The 15,383-nt window shown below is 46.0% G+C and overlaps 1 protein-coding gene across 2 annotated transcripts in view; it reads left to right on the top strand.

The window, feature by feature from the left end:
- The first annotated feature begins 1,519 nt into the window (after positions 1–1,519).
- Positions 1,520–15,383, top strand: part of mfsd6b (major facilitator superfamily domain containing 6b) — a 65,596-nt gene continuing 51,732 nt past the window's right edge. The window contains exon 1 of one of the 2 annotated variants that reach the window (XM_067987738.1): positions 1,520–1,855. The gene's annotated coding sequence lies outside the window, so the exon portion shown is untranslated. The remainder of the gene's footprint in view (positions 1,856–15,383) is intronic. The other variant, XM_067987739.1, reaches the window with a different exon arrangement.

Genomic DNA, 15,383 nt, shown 5'->3' on the forward strand with positions numbered 1-15,383 from the left:
TTTTTTCCGAGGAAATTCATGTGTAACTGATTTACACCAGAACATTGCTACGCGTAAATTTTGTTTGTGCTGCTTTCGAGATACATCCACTGAAATCCTCTATTGTTCATTTACATATCTCTACCGGCTCACGCCAGTTTCCTGGATTTACGCAAACAGGGTTTTTTTTTAAGCACTTTTAAGCCCAAAAATGTAAGCGTAGCAGGGCTGGAAATCACCTGACACAGGCGTAACTGAGATTTCTGGAGCTTGATAGAGATTTTTTCTTGCTGTTTTTCCTTCTCACTGAGACTTGAACTATACTTAACCAAAGGGCTGTCAGTCAAGGTGCAACTGAAATTTTTAAGACCTCCATTCCCCCACCACTCAGCGTTCAGAAACACTACATTACAACAGTGACTACACTTCAAAAAGTACTTCATTGGCTGTAAAGTACTTTGGGACATCCTGAGGTCATGAAAGGCGCTATCTGAATGTAATTATTTCTTTTTTTTCTTTCTTTTTGCTAAACAGCTGGAATGTCCTTCCCAATGGGCACACTCCTGCTCTACATAATAATAGAACAGGATGAGGAGCAGGTCAGGCAAAAGACTCTGAGAGTGAGGCACCATAGAAGAAGACAGCAGCCCGATATATTTTCCCTGTTGGTAGCACTGCATTTGCGCTTGTTTTATGCCAGTTTTTATGTTTTGATGTGGACAAATGAGCTCTGCAGCAAATTTGGACGTTAAGTTCCTGTTGGCAAGTCGGTGCAGAAACTCACGTAAATTTTGGTGTAATTTCTGCGTAAGTGCAATCCAGGAAATTCCAGACCATTTGTGTAAAAGTTGGATTTATGCACGGGATTCATGTGTTATGGAGGGAGTTGCATGGGATTCATGTGTTATGGAGGGCGGTGCACGGGATTCATGTGTTATGGAGGGCGGTGCATGGGATTCATGTTATGTAGGGCGGTGCATGGGATTCATGTGTTATGGAGGGCAGTGCACGGGATTCATGTGTTATGGAGGGAAGTGCACGTGAATCATGTGTTATGGAGGGAGTTGCATGGGATTCATGTGTTATGGAGGGCGGTGCACGGGATTCATGTGTTAGGGAGGGCGGTGCATGGGATTCATGTGTTATGGAGGGCGGTGCACGGGATTCATGTGTTAGGGAGGGCGGTGAATGGGGTGCGATGTGTCAAGTTGGGCTCAGTGCATGAAAAGCATTGTACTATGGTGCATTGTTTAAACACAGCTGAGCTTTCTCTCCTCACAGTATTTTAACACTTTGATGGCCACTGATGATCACTTTATCGGAACGCTACAGTGAGAGTAAAACTGCCTACATTGAAAATGATCAGTGCCTCGCCAAGATTCATTACATTTGTAAATCTCTCATTGTGCATCGGGTTATGTTGGATTGCAGGCGGTAAACGGTGTACTGTCCTACATTCTGCTGTAGTGCGTGGGTTGCATTGTGTTCTGTTCCGGTATAAAGGTTGCACTGTGTTGTTATGGTTTGCGATGCAATGTTTTGCAGCGTATCGATTGCATTCTGCTTTGCTGACCATGATGCGCAGGGTGCAGTGCTCCCTTCCTGCCGCTGCAGCTCACTAAAAACCTTCCTGGTACAGGTGGGCCCTGACGCCGGCTCTGACATCTGGAAGGCATCCACCGCGGAGCATTTATATCAGCAACTAGAAGCGGCGATTCCTCCTCAAATCGATTGATCCGCCGAAATGGACGTGTTAAGGTGCCGTGCGTTCCTGTCAGACCATAAACGAGTAGCACGAAAGTCTTGAATGTAACTCGCAGGCACATAACACGATATTACCGAGGGAGGGCTCGACTTCCTTTACCTTTCCTGTAAGGTGAGACCTGTCATTGCTCTCGTTTGTGTCGGTGGATGTTCTCGGAATTGGAGCGATAGGCTAAATATCACAAGGTTACTCGGGGGGGAAAGCAGGTTGATTGCGATTAAAATAAATCCAATGTGTGTAGATCTTATTCAATTAAGAATATGGTGCACTTCGATGAAATATGATCTGGGAACAAGCTTGCGGAGAGAGAAGCCATCACTTTGGAGCATTCTTAAAATAACAATTTTTCAAAGAGTGTTTTAATATTTGTAACAGGGCTTAATTTCTTTTAAAATGCTTTGAAAGCCGGCCTTTTGAGGGAAATGGTTAATTAGAGCTCCGCTTCTTATCTGTTCCTTTTTATTGGAAACCTTGCTTTTATTTCCTGGTATGATCTGTTGTTTTTTTTCGGTGCAATGTCAAGAGTAATAACACCGGATCTTGAGCCCTTTGTAAAGATCTGATGGTCCCCAAAATGGGACCAGGTTCTGAAATCCCAACTGGTCCACACATACCAGCAGGTTGAAAACGGGTGTTTCCAAGTGGAAATGTAATCTTTAGATTTTTTTATTGCTGGTGCTGTATATTTGCCTTGAAATCGGCGCTTTGTGAAATGCACTTGCCATAATTCTCAAGAGAAAATTCGGGTGGGTTTTAAAAAATGACTTAATTTCCCTTTGTATTGCTGGGTGGTAGTTTGTGATTAAGCCTCACGCCTAGAATGTAAACCTCGAACAGGACTTCCGCAAACGTAAGACGACAAGAAGAAAGATAAACAGTCAGCGGTCTTTGCAATGTTTATGGAAGGAAGGCAATTGGAAAAAGCCAATGATTCACTTGCTCTTTTTTGCCAGGCTGCAAGGCTTAAAGTGAAGTACACTGCTGAACAGATTCTTTTTATTAAACTTTAACATAGATTTCTGAATAACTTTGTGGTAAGCTCAAAAGAAAGAATCTTATGCAAAAATGTCAGTATTTTTAAAATGATTTTCTAATAAGCTTATAGAACTTAGGAAGGATGAAACGTATATTTATATTCGTTTTCGGGATATGGGCGTCGCTAGCAAGGCCAGCATTTATTGCAGATCCCTGGTTGCCCTTGAGAAGGTGGTGGTGGGCCTTATTCTTGAACCACTGCAGTCAGTGTGGTGAAGGTGCTCCCACTGTGCTGTTAGGTAAGGAGTTCCAGGATTTTGACCCAGTGATAGTGAAGGATGGTGTCCAAGTGAGGATTCCATTAGTTTTCAGATAGCTATGGAGAATGATAGGTCTGGCCCAAAAGTTAAAATTCTAAATTGGGGAAAGGCCAATTTTGATGGTATTAGACAGGAACTTTCAGAAGTTGATTGGGAGAGTCTGTTGGCAGGCAAAGGGACATCTGGTAAGTGGGAGGCTTTCAAAAGTGTGTTAACCAGGGTTCAGGGTAAGCACATTCCTTATAAAGTGAAGGGCAAGGCTGGTAGAAGTAGGGAACCTTGGATGACTCGGGAGATTGAGGCCCTAGTCAAAAAGAAGAAGGAGGCATATGACATGCATAGACAGCTGGGATCAAGTGGATCCCTTGAAGAGTATAGAGATTGCCGGAGTAGAGTTAAGAGAGAAATCAGGAGGGCAAAAAGGGGACATGAGATTGCTTTGGCAGATAAGGCAAAGGAGAATCCAAAGAGCTTCTACAAATACATAAAGGGCAAAAGAGTAACTAGGGAGAGAGTAGGGCCTCTTAAGGATCAACAAGGTCATCTATGTGCGGAACCACAAGAGATGGGTGAGATCCTGAATGAATATTTCACATCGGTATTTACGGTTGAGAAAGGCATGGATGTTAGGGAACTTGGGGAAATAAATAGTGATGTCTTGAGGAGTGTACATATTACAGAGAGGGAGGTGCTGGACATCTTAACGCGCATCAAGGTAGATAAATCTCCGGGACCTGATAAAATGTATCCCAGGACGTTATGGGAGGTTAGGGAGGAAATTGCGGGTCCTCTAGCAAAGATTTTTGAATCATCGACAGCTACAGGTGAGGTACCTGAAGATTGGAGGGTAGCAAATGTTGTGCCTTTGTTTAAGAAGGGCGGCAGGGAAAAGCCTGGGAACTACAGACCGGTGAGCCTGACATCAGTAGTGGGTAAGTTGTTCGAGGGTATTCTGAGAGACAGGATCTACAGGCATTTGGAGAGGCAGGGACTGATTAGGAACAGTCAGCATGGTTTTGTGAGAGGAAAATCATGTCTTACGAATTTGATTGAGTTTTTCGAAGGGGTAACCAAGAAGAAAGATGAGGGCTGTGCAGTAGACGTGGTCTACATGGACTTTAGCAAAGCCTTTGACAAGGTACCGCATGGCAGGTTGTTATATAAGGTTAAATCTCACGGGATCCAAGGTGAGGTAGCCAATTGGATACAAAATTGGCTTGACGACAGAAGACAGAGGGTGGTTGTAGAGGGTTGTTTTTCAAACTGGAGGCCTGTGACCAGCGGTGTGCCTCAGGGATCGGTGCTGGGTCCGCTGTTGTTTGTTATTTATATTAATGATTTGGATGAGAATTTAAGAGGCATGGTTAGTAAGTTTGCAGATGACACCAAGATTGGTGGCATTGTGGACAGTGAAGAAGGTTATCTAGGATTGCAACAGGATCTTGATAAATTGGGCCAGTGGGCCGATGAATGGCAGATGGAGTTTAATTTAGATAAATGTGAGGTGATGCATTTTGGTAGATCGAATCGGGCCAGGACCTACTCCGTTAATGGTAGGGCGTTGGGGAGAGTTATAGAACAAAGAGATCTCGGAGTACAGGTTCATAGCTCCTTGAAAGTGGAGTCACAGGTGGATAGGGTGGTGAAGAAGGCATTCAGCATGCTTGGTTTCATTGGTCAGGACATTGAATACAGGAGTCGGGATGTCTTGTTGAAGTTGTACAAGACATTAGTAAGGCCACACTTGGAATACTGTGTACAGTTCTGGTCACCCTATTATAGAAAGGATATTATTAAACTAGAAAGAGTGCAGAAAAGATTTACTAGGATGCTACCGGGACTTGATGGTTTGACTTATAGGGAGAGGTTGGATAGACTGGGACTTTTTTCCCTGGAGAGTAGGAGGTTAAGGGGTGATCTTATTGAAGTCTATAAAATAAGGGGGGGCATAGATAAGGTAGACAGTCAAAATCTTTTCCCAAAGGTAGGGGAGTCTATAATGAGGGGACATAGATTTAAGGTGAGAGGGGAGAGATACAAAAAGGTCCAGAGGGGCAATTTTTTCACTCAAAGGGTGGTGAGTGTCTGGGACGAGCTGCCAGAGGCAGTAGTCGAGGCGGGTACAATTTTGTCTTTTAAAACGCATTTGGATAGTTACATGGGTAAGATGGGTATAGAGGGATATGGGCCAAGTGCAGGCAATTGGGACTAGCTTAGTGGTATAAACTGGGCGACATGGACATGTTGGGCTGAAGGGCCTGTTTCCATGTTGTAAACTTCTATGACTCTATGACTCTATGGTGTGTGACTTGGAGGGGAACTTGGAGTTGATGGTGTTCCCATCCACCTGCTGCCCTTGTCCTTTTAGTTGGAGTTCACGGGTTTAGGAAGTGCTGTAGAAGGAGCCTTGTGCACTGACCATACCTTCTCTTGCCTGGTAAAAGGCCACCCTGATCTAGAAGTCGGTAGTGATATGCACAAGTGTCGTTAATGTACCTCCTGTAAATTACATAGAATTTGCAGCACAGAAACAGGCCATTTGGCCCAGCTGGTCTATACTGGCATTTATGCTTAACATGAGCCTCCTCCCACCCTTTTTTTATCTAACCCTATCAGCATGTCCTTCTATTCCTTTCTCTCTCATGTGCTTATCCAGCTTCCCTGGACATGTTAACAAAACATGCGACTGCTGCACCAGCATGTCAAAGCTTTTTTCTTTAAAAAAAAGGAACTTAGCTGTAGTGAATAAAGACTCAGCACATGTAGTTTACAGCAGTTGGAAATGTAATGGTGAAAAGAGTTCAAGCCACCACCACCAGCACAGTTTGTACTAACTGGCTCCTGCTGCTCTCACACACTTTTGACTTCTGACTGTGGATTTTTTGATTGGTAATACATGATATGAGGATATAAAGTGGGTGTAATGGATCGGAAGTATGAGTGGAGATTACTTAAATTCATATCTCTGTCCATTTAATATCCCACTTAATTTTCCGATCAGGTTTTCAAATGGCGCTGGAAATGCCCACCAGTTTGCCAGTTGCAACATTTAAATGAGGCCCCGATGATGTAATTCAGACTTCCACACAATTTCCCAGAGGTTGTGCCTCTGTAACACCGAGTCATAAACCCACTCATATAAAATGAATATCCAGGGTTGCTAAGAGCTATAATCGGCCATGCATTTAAAGAGCCCTATAAAAAGGCTTGTGGCTATATTTTAAAACTGTTTTCCAGCTTTAGTGCATATTTTTCCGTTTCTTTTTTTCTGTGAGTACTTAGTTACTCAGGAGATTTTGTTTTTAGTGTTTTGGCATTCTCATTTTTTTGGGATACAAAATAGTGGCGGAATGGATTATATCATGGGAATCCCCCTTTGCTTATTTTTTTTGGAGGAAAAAGAGGAGAAGCAATGGAAGGATGTCAGGCAGGCTATGTCCACTTACCGGCACCCTCAGACCCATATTTATAGGCACCTTCCTGGATTTGTCAGACGAATTCTGCCTTCAGATGTTGCGAATCGCCAGGGATCCAGTTAAAGAACAATGCCGTCTGCTGCAAGGATACCTGCAGTTAACATGCATCACTGCCGGGGTTAGTAATGATCCATTGTGCCATTGTGGTCCACACTTTGGCCTTTGCCTCTGTCTCCTTCTAGGCATACTGCAATGTTGTCCTATGGGGAGGGTACCCTGTAATGGTAAACAGGGCCACTCTCCTCTTATTTCATGAAACACCAGCTCCACTTCACCAGCCGTCAAACAAGGATTCAAGTGTTGCAACAGTACATCCCTTGACCAAAGTTTCAGTTTCCTGTCTTCATATTTATTTGTATCAGCCACTGGGTTTTGCCAGCATACTAACAGCTCGGAAGATGCTAATTATGCACCGCCCAACTAATAAAATAAATGTGTGGGCAATGATGGATAAGCCACACCTGAATTCCCAATGTGCATTCCTGGTGAATGTGGCTTTACAAGTTTCAGAAACTGAATTGTAAAGTTATTTTTCAAAAAGCATTTGACAAAGTTCTGCAGAAATGTATTACTATTTAAAATTAAAGCAGATTCAGGGTGAAACCAGCGGGTACAGAGAAAAAAAGAAAGACTTGCATTTATATTGTGCCTTTCATGACCTCAGGACATCCCAAAGTGCATTTCATCCAATGAAGTACTTTTGAAGTGTAGTCACTGTTGTGACTGTTGGATGAGTTGTTAAACCGAGGCCCCACCTGCCCTCTCAGATGGTCATAAAAGATCTCATGGCACTATTTGAAGAAGAGCAGGGGAGTTCGCCCTGGTGTCCTGGCCAATATTTATCCCTCAATCAGTCATCACTAAAACAGATTATCTGGTCATTATTTCATTGCTGTTCGTGGGACCTTGTGTGAAAATTAGCTGCCACATTTCCTTACATTACAACAGTTGTGGATAGCACGTTCAGTGAGTTGGTCACACCACAGATAAAAATTACTGAGGGAGATAGTGAATGGGTGACCAACAGACAGAGGAAGAGTAGGAAGGCAGTGCAGGGGTCCCCTGCGGTCATCTCCCTCCAAAACAGGTATACCGTTTTGGATACTGTTGTGGGAGATGGCTCACCAGGGGAAGGTGGCAGCGGCCAGGTTCATGGCACCGTGGCTGGCTCTGCTGCATAGGAGGGCAGGAAAAAGAGTGGCAGAGCTGTAGTGATAGGGGACTTGATTGTAAGGGGAATAGACAGGCGTTTCTGCGGACGCAACCGAGACTCCAGGATGATATGTTGCCTCCCTGGTGCAAGGGTCAGGGATGTCTCGGAGCGGCTGCAGGACATTCTGGAGGGGGAGGGTGAACAGCCAGTTGTCGTGGTACATATAGGTACCAACGATATAGGTAAAAAACGGGATGAGGTCCTACAAGCTGAATTTAGGGAGTTAGGAGTTAAACTAAAAAGTAGGACCTCAAAGGTAGTAATCTCAGGATTGCTACCAGTGCCACGGGCTAGTCAGAGTAGGAATGACAGGATAGCTAAGATGAATACGTGGCTTGAGAGATGGTGCAAGAGGGAGGGATTCAAATTCCTGGGCCATTGGAACTGGTTCTGGGGGAGGTGGGACCAGTACAAATTAGACGGTCTGCATCTGGGCAGGACTGGAACCAATGTCCTAGGGGGAGTGTTTGCTAGTGCTGTTGGGGAGGGTTTAAACTAATGTGGCAGGGGGATGGGAACCGATGCAGGAAGTCAGTGGGAAGTAAAGTGGTGACAGAAACAAAAGGCAGTAAGGGAGAGTGTACAAAACATGACTGGACAGATGGTCTGAGAAAGCAGGGTAAAGACCAAGGGAAGTCTAGATTAAACTGCATTTATTTCAATGCAAGAAGTCTGATGGGCAAGGCAGATGAACTCAGGGCATGGATGGGTACATGGGACTGGGATGTTATAGCTATTACTGAAACATGGCTAAGGGAGGGGCAGGACTGGCAGCTCAATGTTCCAGGGTACAGATACTATAGGAAAGATAGAGCAGGAAGTAAGAGAGGAGGGGGAGTTGCGTTCTTGATTAGGGAGAACATCACAGCAGTAGTGAGAGGGGATATATCCGAGGGTTCGCCCACTGAGTCTATATGGGTAGAACTGAAAAATAAGAAGGGAGAGATCACTTTGATAGGATTGTACTACAGACCCCCAAATAGTCAACGGGAAATTGAGGAGGAAATATGTAAGGAGATTACAGACAGCTGCAAGAAAAATAGGGTGGTAATAGTAGGGGACTTTAACTTTCGCAACATTGACTGGGACAGCCATAGCATTAGGGGCTTGGATGGAGAGAAATTTGTTGAGTGTATTCAGGAGGAATTTCTCATTCAGTATGTGGATGGCCCGACTAGAGAGGGGGCAAAACTTGACCTCCTCTTGGGAAATAAGGAAGGGCAGGTGACAGAAGTGTTAGTGAGGGATCACTTTGGGACCAGTGATCATAATTCCATTAGTTTTAAGATAGCTATGGAGAATGATAGGTCTGGCCCAAAAGTTAAAATTCTAAATTGGGGAAAGGCCAATTTTGATGGTATTAGACACCACTTTACTTCCCACTGACTTCCTGCATCGGTTCCCATCCCCCTGCCACATTAGTTTAATTTTGATGGTATTAGACAGGAACTTTCAGAAGTTGATTGGGAGAGTCTGTTGGCAGGCAAAGGGACATCTGGTAAGTGGGAGGCTTTCAAAAGTGTGTTAACCAGGGTTCAGGGTAAGCACATTCCTTATAAAGTGAAGGGCAAGGCTGGTAGAAGTAGGGAACCTTGGATGACTCGGGAGATTGAGGCCCTAGTCAAAAAGAAGAAGGAGGCATATGACATGCATAGACAGCTGGGATCAAGTGGATCCCTTGAAGAGTATAGAGATTGCCGGAGTAGAGTTAAGAGAGAAATCAGGAGGGCAAAAAGGGGACATGAGATTGCTTTGGCAGATAAGGCAAAGGAGAATCCAAAGAGCTTCTACAAATACACAAATACATAAAGGGCAAAAGAGTAACTAGGGAGAGAGTAGGGCCTCTTAAGGATCAACAAGGTCATCTATGTGCGGAACCACAAGAGATGGGTGAGATCCTGAATGAATATTTCACATCGGTATTTACGGTTGAGAAAGGCATGGATGTTAGGGAACTTGGGGAAATAAATAGTGATGTCTTGAGGAGTGTACATATTACAGAGAGGGAGGTGCTGGAAGTCTTAACGCGCATCAAGGTAGATAAATCTCCGGGACCTGATGAAATGTATCCCAGGACGTTATGGGAGGTTCGGGAGGAAATTGCGGGTCCCCTAGCAAAGATATTTGAATCATCGACAGCTACAGGTGAGGTACCTGAAGATTGGAGGGTAGCAAATGTTGTGCCTTTGTTTAAGAAGGGCGGCAGGGAAAAGCCTGGGAACTACAGACCGGTGAGCCTGACATCTGTAGTGGGTAAGTTGTTCGAGGGTATTCTGAGAGACAGCATCTACAGGCATTTGGAGAGGCAGTGACTGATTAGGAACAGTCAGCATGGTTTTGTGAGAGGAAAATCAAGTCTCACGAATTTGATTGAGTTTTTCGAAGGGGTAACCAAGAAGATAGATGAGGGCTGTGCAGTAGACGTGGTCTACATGGACTTTAGCAAAGCCTTTGACAAGGTACTGCATGGTAGGTTGTTACATAAGGTTAAATCTCACGGGATCCAAGGTGAGGTAGCCAATTGGATACAAAATTGGCTTGACGACAGAAGACAGAGGGTGGTTGTAGAGGGTTGTTTTTCAAACTGGAGGCCTGTGACCAGCGGTGTGCCTCAGGGATCGGTGCTGGGTCCGCTGTTATTTGTTATTTATATTAATGATTTGGATGAGAATTTAGGAGGCATGGTTAGTAAGTTTGCAGATGACACCAAGATTGGTGGCATTGTGGACAGTGAAGAAGGTTATCTAGGATTGCAACGGGATCTTGATCAATTGGGCCAGTTGGCCGATGAATGGCAGATGGAGTTTAATTTAGATAAATGTGAGGTGATGCATTTTGGTAGATCGAATCGGGCCAGGACCTACTCCGTTAATGGTAGGGCGTTGGGGAGAGTTATAGAACAAAGAGATCTCGGAGTACAGGTTCATAGCTCCTTGAAAGTGGAGTCACAGGTAGATAGGGTGGTGAAGAAGGCATTCAGCATGCTTGGTTTCATTGGTCAGGACATTGAATACAGGAGTCGGGATGTCTTGTTGAAGTTGTACAAGACATTAGTAAGGCCACACTTGGAATACTGTGTACAGTTCTGGTCACCCTATTATAGAAAGGATATTATTAAACTAGAAAGAGTGCAGAAAAGATTTACTAGGATGCTACCGGGACTTGATGGTTTGACTTATAGGGAGAGGTTGGCAGACTGAGACTTTTTTCCCTGGAGAGTAGGAGGTTTAGGGGTGATCTTATAGAAGTCTATAAAATAATGAGGGGCATAGATAAGGTAGACAGTCAAAATCTTTTCCCAAAGGTAGGGGAGTCTATAACGAGGGGGCATAGATTTAAGGTGAGAGGGGAGAGATACAAAAGGGTCCAGAGGGGCAATTTTTTCACTCAAAGGGTGGTGAGTGTCTGGAACGAGCTGCCAGAGGCAGTAATAGAGCCGGGTACAATTTTGTCTTTTAAAAAGCATTTGGACAGTTACATGGGTAAGATGGGTATAGAGGGATATGGGCCAAGTGCAGGCAACTGGGACTAGCTTAGTGGTATAAACTGGGCGACATGGACATGTTGGGCCGAAGGGCCTGTTTCCATGTTGTAAACTTCTATGATTCTATGATTCTATAACAGTGACTGCACTTTAAAAGCACTTCATTGACTGTAAAACACTTTGGGACTTTTTGAGGTCAAATGCAAGTTCTTTTTTTTATATCTGGTTGTTGAACAGAGATGAGTCTTTACTAGACATCATGGAATTTACACGCACACTCCACTGAAATCATCAAGTACTTGGACATATACCTTCCCAACTCAGTAGCAAAGGACTCAGACAAACACTATGCATCTGTTGAACAGTGAGGAGGTGACGGTACACTGTCTCCACTAGACTGCTGGTGACTAGGAGATGCAGCTTTCACAGTAGGATAGCCTGAGACTCATATGCCATCTGCTGTGGTGAGGAAGAAGGCAAGAGAGTCCCAATTGAATGTGGCATTGCAAGTTGCAGGATCTGAATTACTGAATTACCAAAGATGCCACCTCTGAAGTGGCACAATGGTGGGGCTACATTTCCATTCAGACATTGTAACTAAAATGTTGAAAAATGTGGGCTACGATCCCTGACAATGCTGAAGACTCAAGTAGCCTTTATGCTAATATGAGGCTTTACTATTTGGATTTTTCTAGTGCCAAAGCAATGGTTGTTTGTTCTCCCATTATTGTGTGCACATTCTATTCATTCCTACTTGACAGTTAAACATTTATCTGATGCCAGTGATGTAAAAGTATGCAGAAGAGTGAGTTTAACAAATTCAAATGACAACAAAAAATGATGCTTGATGTCTGAATGAAAGTTTTAAAAATGCTTTGTATCGTGTTTTATATATTTTTTTGGTTTTGATTTGGCCCATTATTTCCATTTATTCTTCCAGGTTTTTAAAGATCCCAGATTTATATCACTTTATTTTATCCAGTGCTAATGTTTTCTGTCATTCTTAGCAAATGTAACATTGAGCCCTTGTCACAGTTGTTTAGCACAATGTGTTCACGGTACAGTAAATGAAATTTGAAAGCAGCTGGTGGAATTGCAGAACCCGTTAGACCAGTTTGAGTAATATGATGGTTCATTCACCTGTAATACCAAATAGTATCTTACCAATCTTTCTGCTTTGGAATATTATTTTATTTGCAAATAAATATGGATGCTAGATTTAGTCCATATGCAGTAGTCTAGCAATGTCTAGTCACTGCTTTCTGAAGTGACACCTGTTGTCTCCTTGAACTCCTGTGAAATGCATTGTACCAGTTTTAATGGATTGTGCAATGATCAGTGCTATGTGTATGTGTCCAGAAATTTCCAAGATAGATCGAATAGTGTTGGAGAAGAAATAATTCCAGGTTTGCAGTAATGTGTCAAAAGTCAACAAAAGCATATTTTGCTATGCATGTGTGCTTACAAGCGGAATGTAATTTGGACTGTTAACAGGTTATCATTTCTTGATGCCATGATGCCTTTTGCAGCTTTTGTTGCTGTTTGTGTCAAGGCTGAAAGTGGCAAGATATTTGTAGTAACCAGAAAGATTAGTCTTGGCGTTGAAGGACAGAAGTAATGGGCCCGATTTTAGCACCCGGTCCCGGGTGCGTTCTCGGCGGGGGGGCCTCTAAAATCCCGATTTCGAGGAGCGGGACTGGATCGCGCCTCGATCCCGCCCACTTCCGGGTTCCGCGCTGACGTGCAGGGGTGCGTGCGTAGCCCCCGCTGGTGGGAATCCCACAGGCAATTAAAGCCAGCGGGGTTCCACTTGAGTGTATTTATCTAGGTATTTCAGGTCATTAAATGACCTGATTGAGCTGTTTATTTAACAGGTGTGGGATTTTACAGTGAAATGAGACTGTTTCCCATACTGGGGGAAACACTCACACTCTCAACGGACATGTTGCAGCCAGCAGCCTGTGGCAGCTGCCAAGGTGCATTCCACAGGTGGGGGGGGAGAGCCTTCACCAACGCAGGAGGACACTCCGTAACATTGGGCAACGCCTGCCCTCCACCACCCTCCTCCAAGCAAGAAGATTCACCGGCGTGGAAGTGCAACCCCTGTGCGAGGACACACTTTTCTAGCGTGCACAACCCCGCAAACCTACACCTGCCAGATGGGTGCTGCGTTGACATCCTCGGAGGACGAACAGCATGACCAGCCTCAGCAGCCTCGCAGTCCACGCCGTCCGCCTCAGAGACGTGCATCCCCACAACACGGTGCTGCGGCACATCCACCTGCACAGCAGGATGGAGGGCATCCGCAGAGAGAGATGCGTCGCAGGAGGCACTACCCTCCGCACAGGGTCTACAGACCGAGGCTCAGCTTCATGGACCTCTCTGAGCAGCAGTGCATACGTAGGCTCAGAGTCACTCGCCAGGTAGTCGCCGACATCTGCAGCCTCCTCAATGACGAGCTGCTCCCGGATGGACCAAGCAGCATCTTCTTACCCGTCGCCGTCAAAGTCACCACTGCCCTCAACTTCTTCGCCTCCGGATCCTTCCAGGGTGCCACGGGGGACATCACCGGGGTCTGTCAGTCGTCTGCACACAAGTGCATAAGGCAGGTCACCGATGGGTTGTTCCGCAGGGCCTCGACCTACATCAACTTCGCCATGGATGAGCGCAGCCAGACGGAGAGGGCGGTTGGATTCCATGCTGTGGCTGGCTTCCCACTGGTGCAGGGTGTAATCGATTGCACCCACATAGCAATACGGGCACCTCCACATGAGCAGGAAAGGGTATCACTCCATGAACGCCCAGCTCATTTGTGACCACCGCCAGAGATTCCTACACGTGTGCGCCAGATACCCTGGCAGCTGCCACGATGCCTTCGTCTTCAGGGAGTCCACCGTCCCGCCCCTCTTCCACGCACCCAACGCCGGCAACGGCTGGCTCCTCGGCGACAAGGGATATCCCCTGCACACGTGGCTTATGACACCTCTGAGGAACCCCATCACCGAGCCGCAGCATCGATACAATGACAGCCACATTGCTACCAGGTCTACAATTGAGCAGGCTATAGGGCTGCTCAAGATGCGCTTCAGGTGCCTTGATCATTCCGGGGGAGCGCTCCAATACACGCCACTCCGAGTGGGACGAATTATAGTTGTCTGCTGTGCCCTGCATAACATGGCACTACAGAGAGGGGTGCCCCATGCACACCCACCACCCACATTGAGGACGACAATGAGGAGGAGGAGGAGGAGGAAGAGGAGGAGGAAGAGGGAGAGGAGGAGGAACGACCCATGCGCCGAACACCGGCTCACCTGCGTGCTCGTCAGGCCAGGGAGGCACTCATATGCCAGCGGTTCTCCTAACATCACACTGTGTGAGGCGTTCACATGTCATAACGTGCACAGACGAGGGTCCATACAGGCTCCCTCCACAGAAGAGTGGTACCTGTACACCTGCACCCACTGTATTATGCCCAATGGGTGGGACGGGGTGGTCGTCGTCATGATGAGGCGCACGGAAGGGACATATTGCACAAGCCGCAGAATTATGGACAAGAGGTGGCTGCATTGGTGAGAAAAAGTGAGTTTATTTTGTGGTGACATTCAAAGAGTGGAAATTAAAAAAAACAAATAGACAAACACCCTGGTGCAATCCCTGTGTGCTCACGGAACTTTAGGCTTTCGTTTGCGGGAACCCCTACGTGGTGCTACCCCTGTGGCTCCAGCAGAGGTAGTGGCAGGTTGCTCCTGTTCGTGCCCTGACCGGGTAGATGCTTTGGGCCGACACCGTGAGGGCACCTCCACAGACTGCTCCTCCTGCACCTGTGCAGGGGCAGACTCGGCCACCTGGAGAGGATGGACTATTGCAGGCACTGGTTGAGAGGGGGGCAACGGGCGAGACGTGGGGGCGCCTTGAGTAGCGTCCACACTTCCATTTCCCCGTTCACCATCTTCCCTCTCATGGCCAAGGCCCACATCACCCCTTCCACCCTGCTGGACGGCAGTTTGGATGACGTGGGTGAGACCTTGCAAGGCCACCTCCAATGTATCTGTCAACCTGTTGATGGCGGCAGAATGTTGCTCACCCTGAATCCGAACAGCCGTTGTGAGGGCCTGGATGGACTCATTGGTGAGCTGTGCGTGACGCTCGAGGGAGGCTAGCCTGTCCTCCA

Source organism: Heptranchias perlo, chromosome 7, assembly GCF_035084215.1.
Source record: "Heptranchias perlo isolate sHepPer1 chromosome 7, sHepPer1.hap1, whole genome shotgun sequence".
Lineage (NCBI taxonomy): Eukaryota > Metazoa > Chordata > Chondrichthyes > Hexanchiformes > Hexanchidae > Heptranchias > Heptranchias perlo.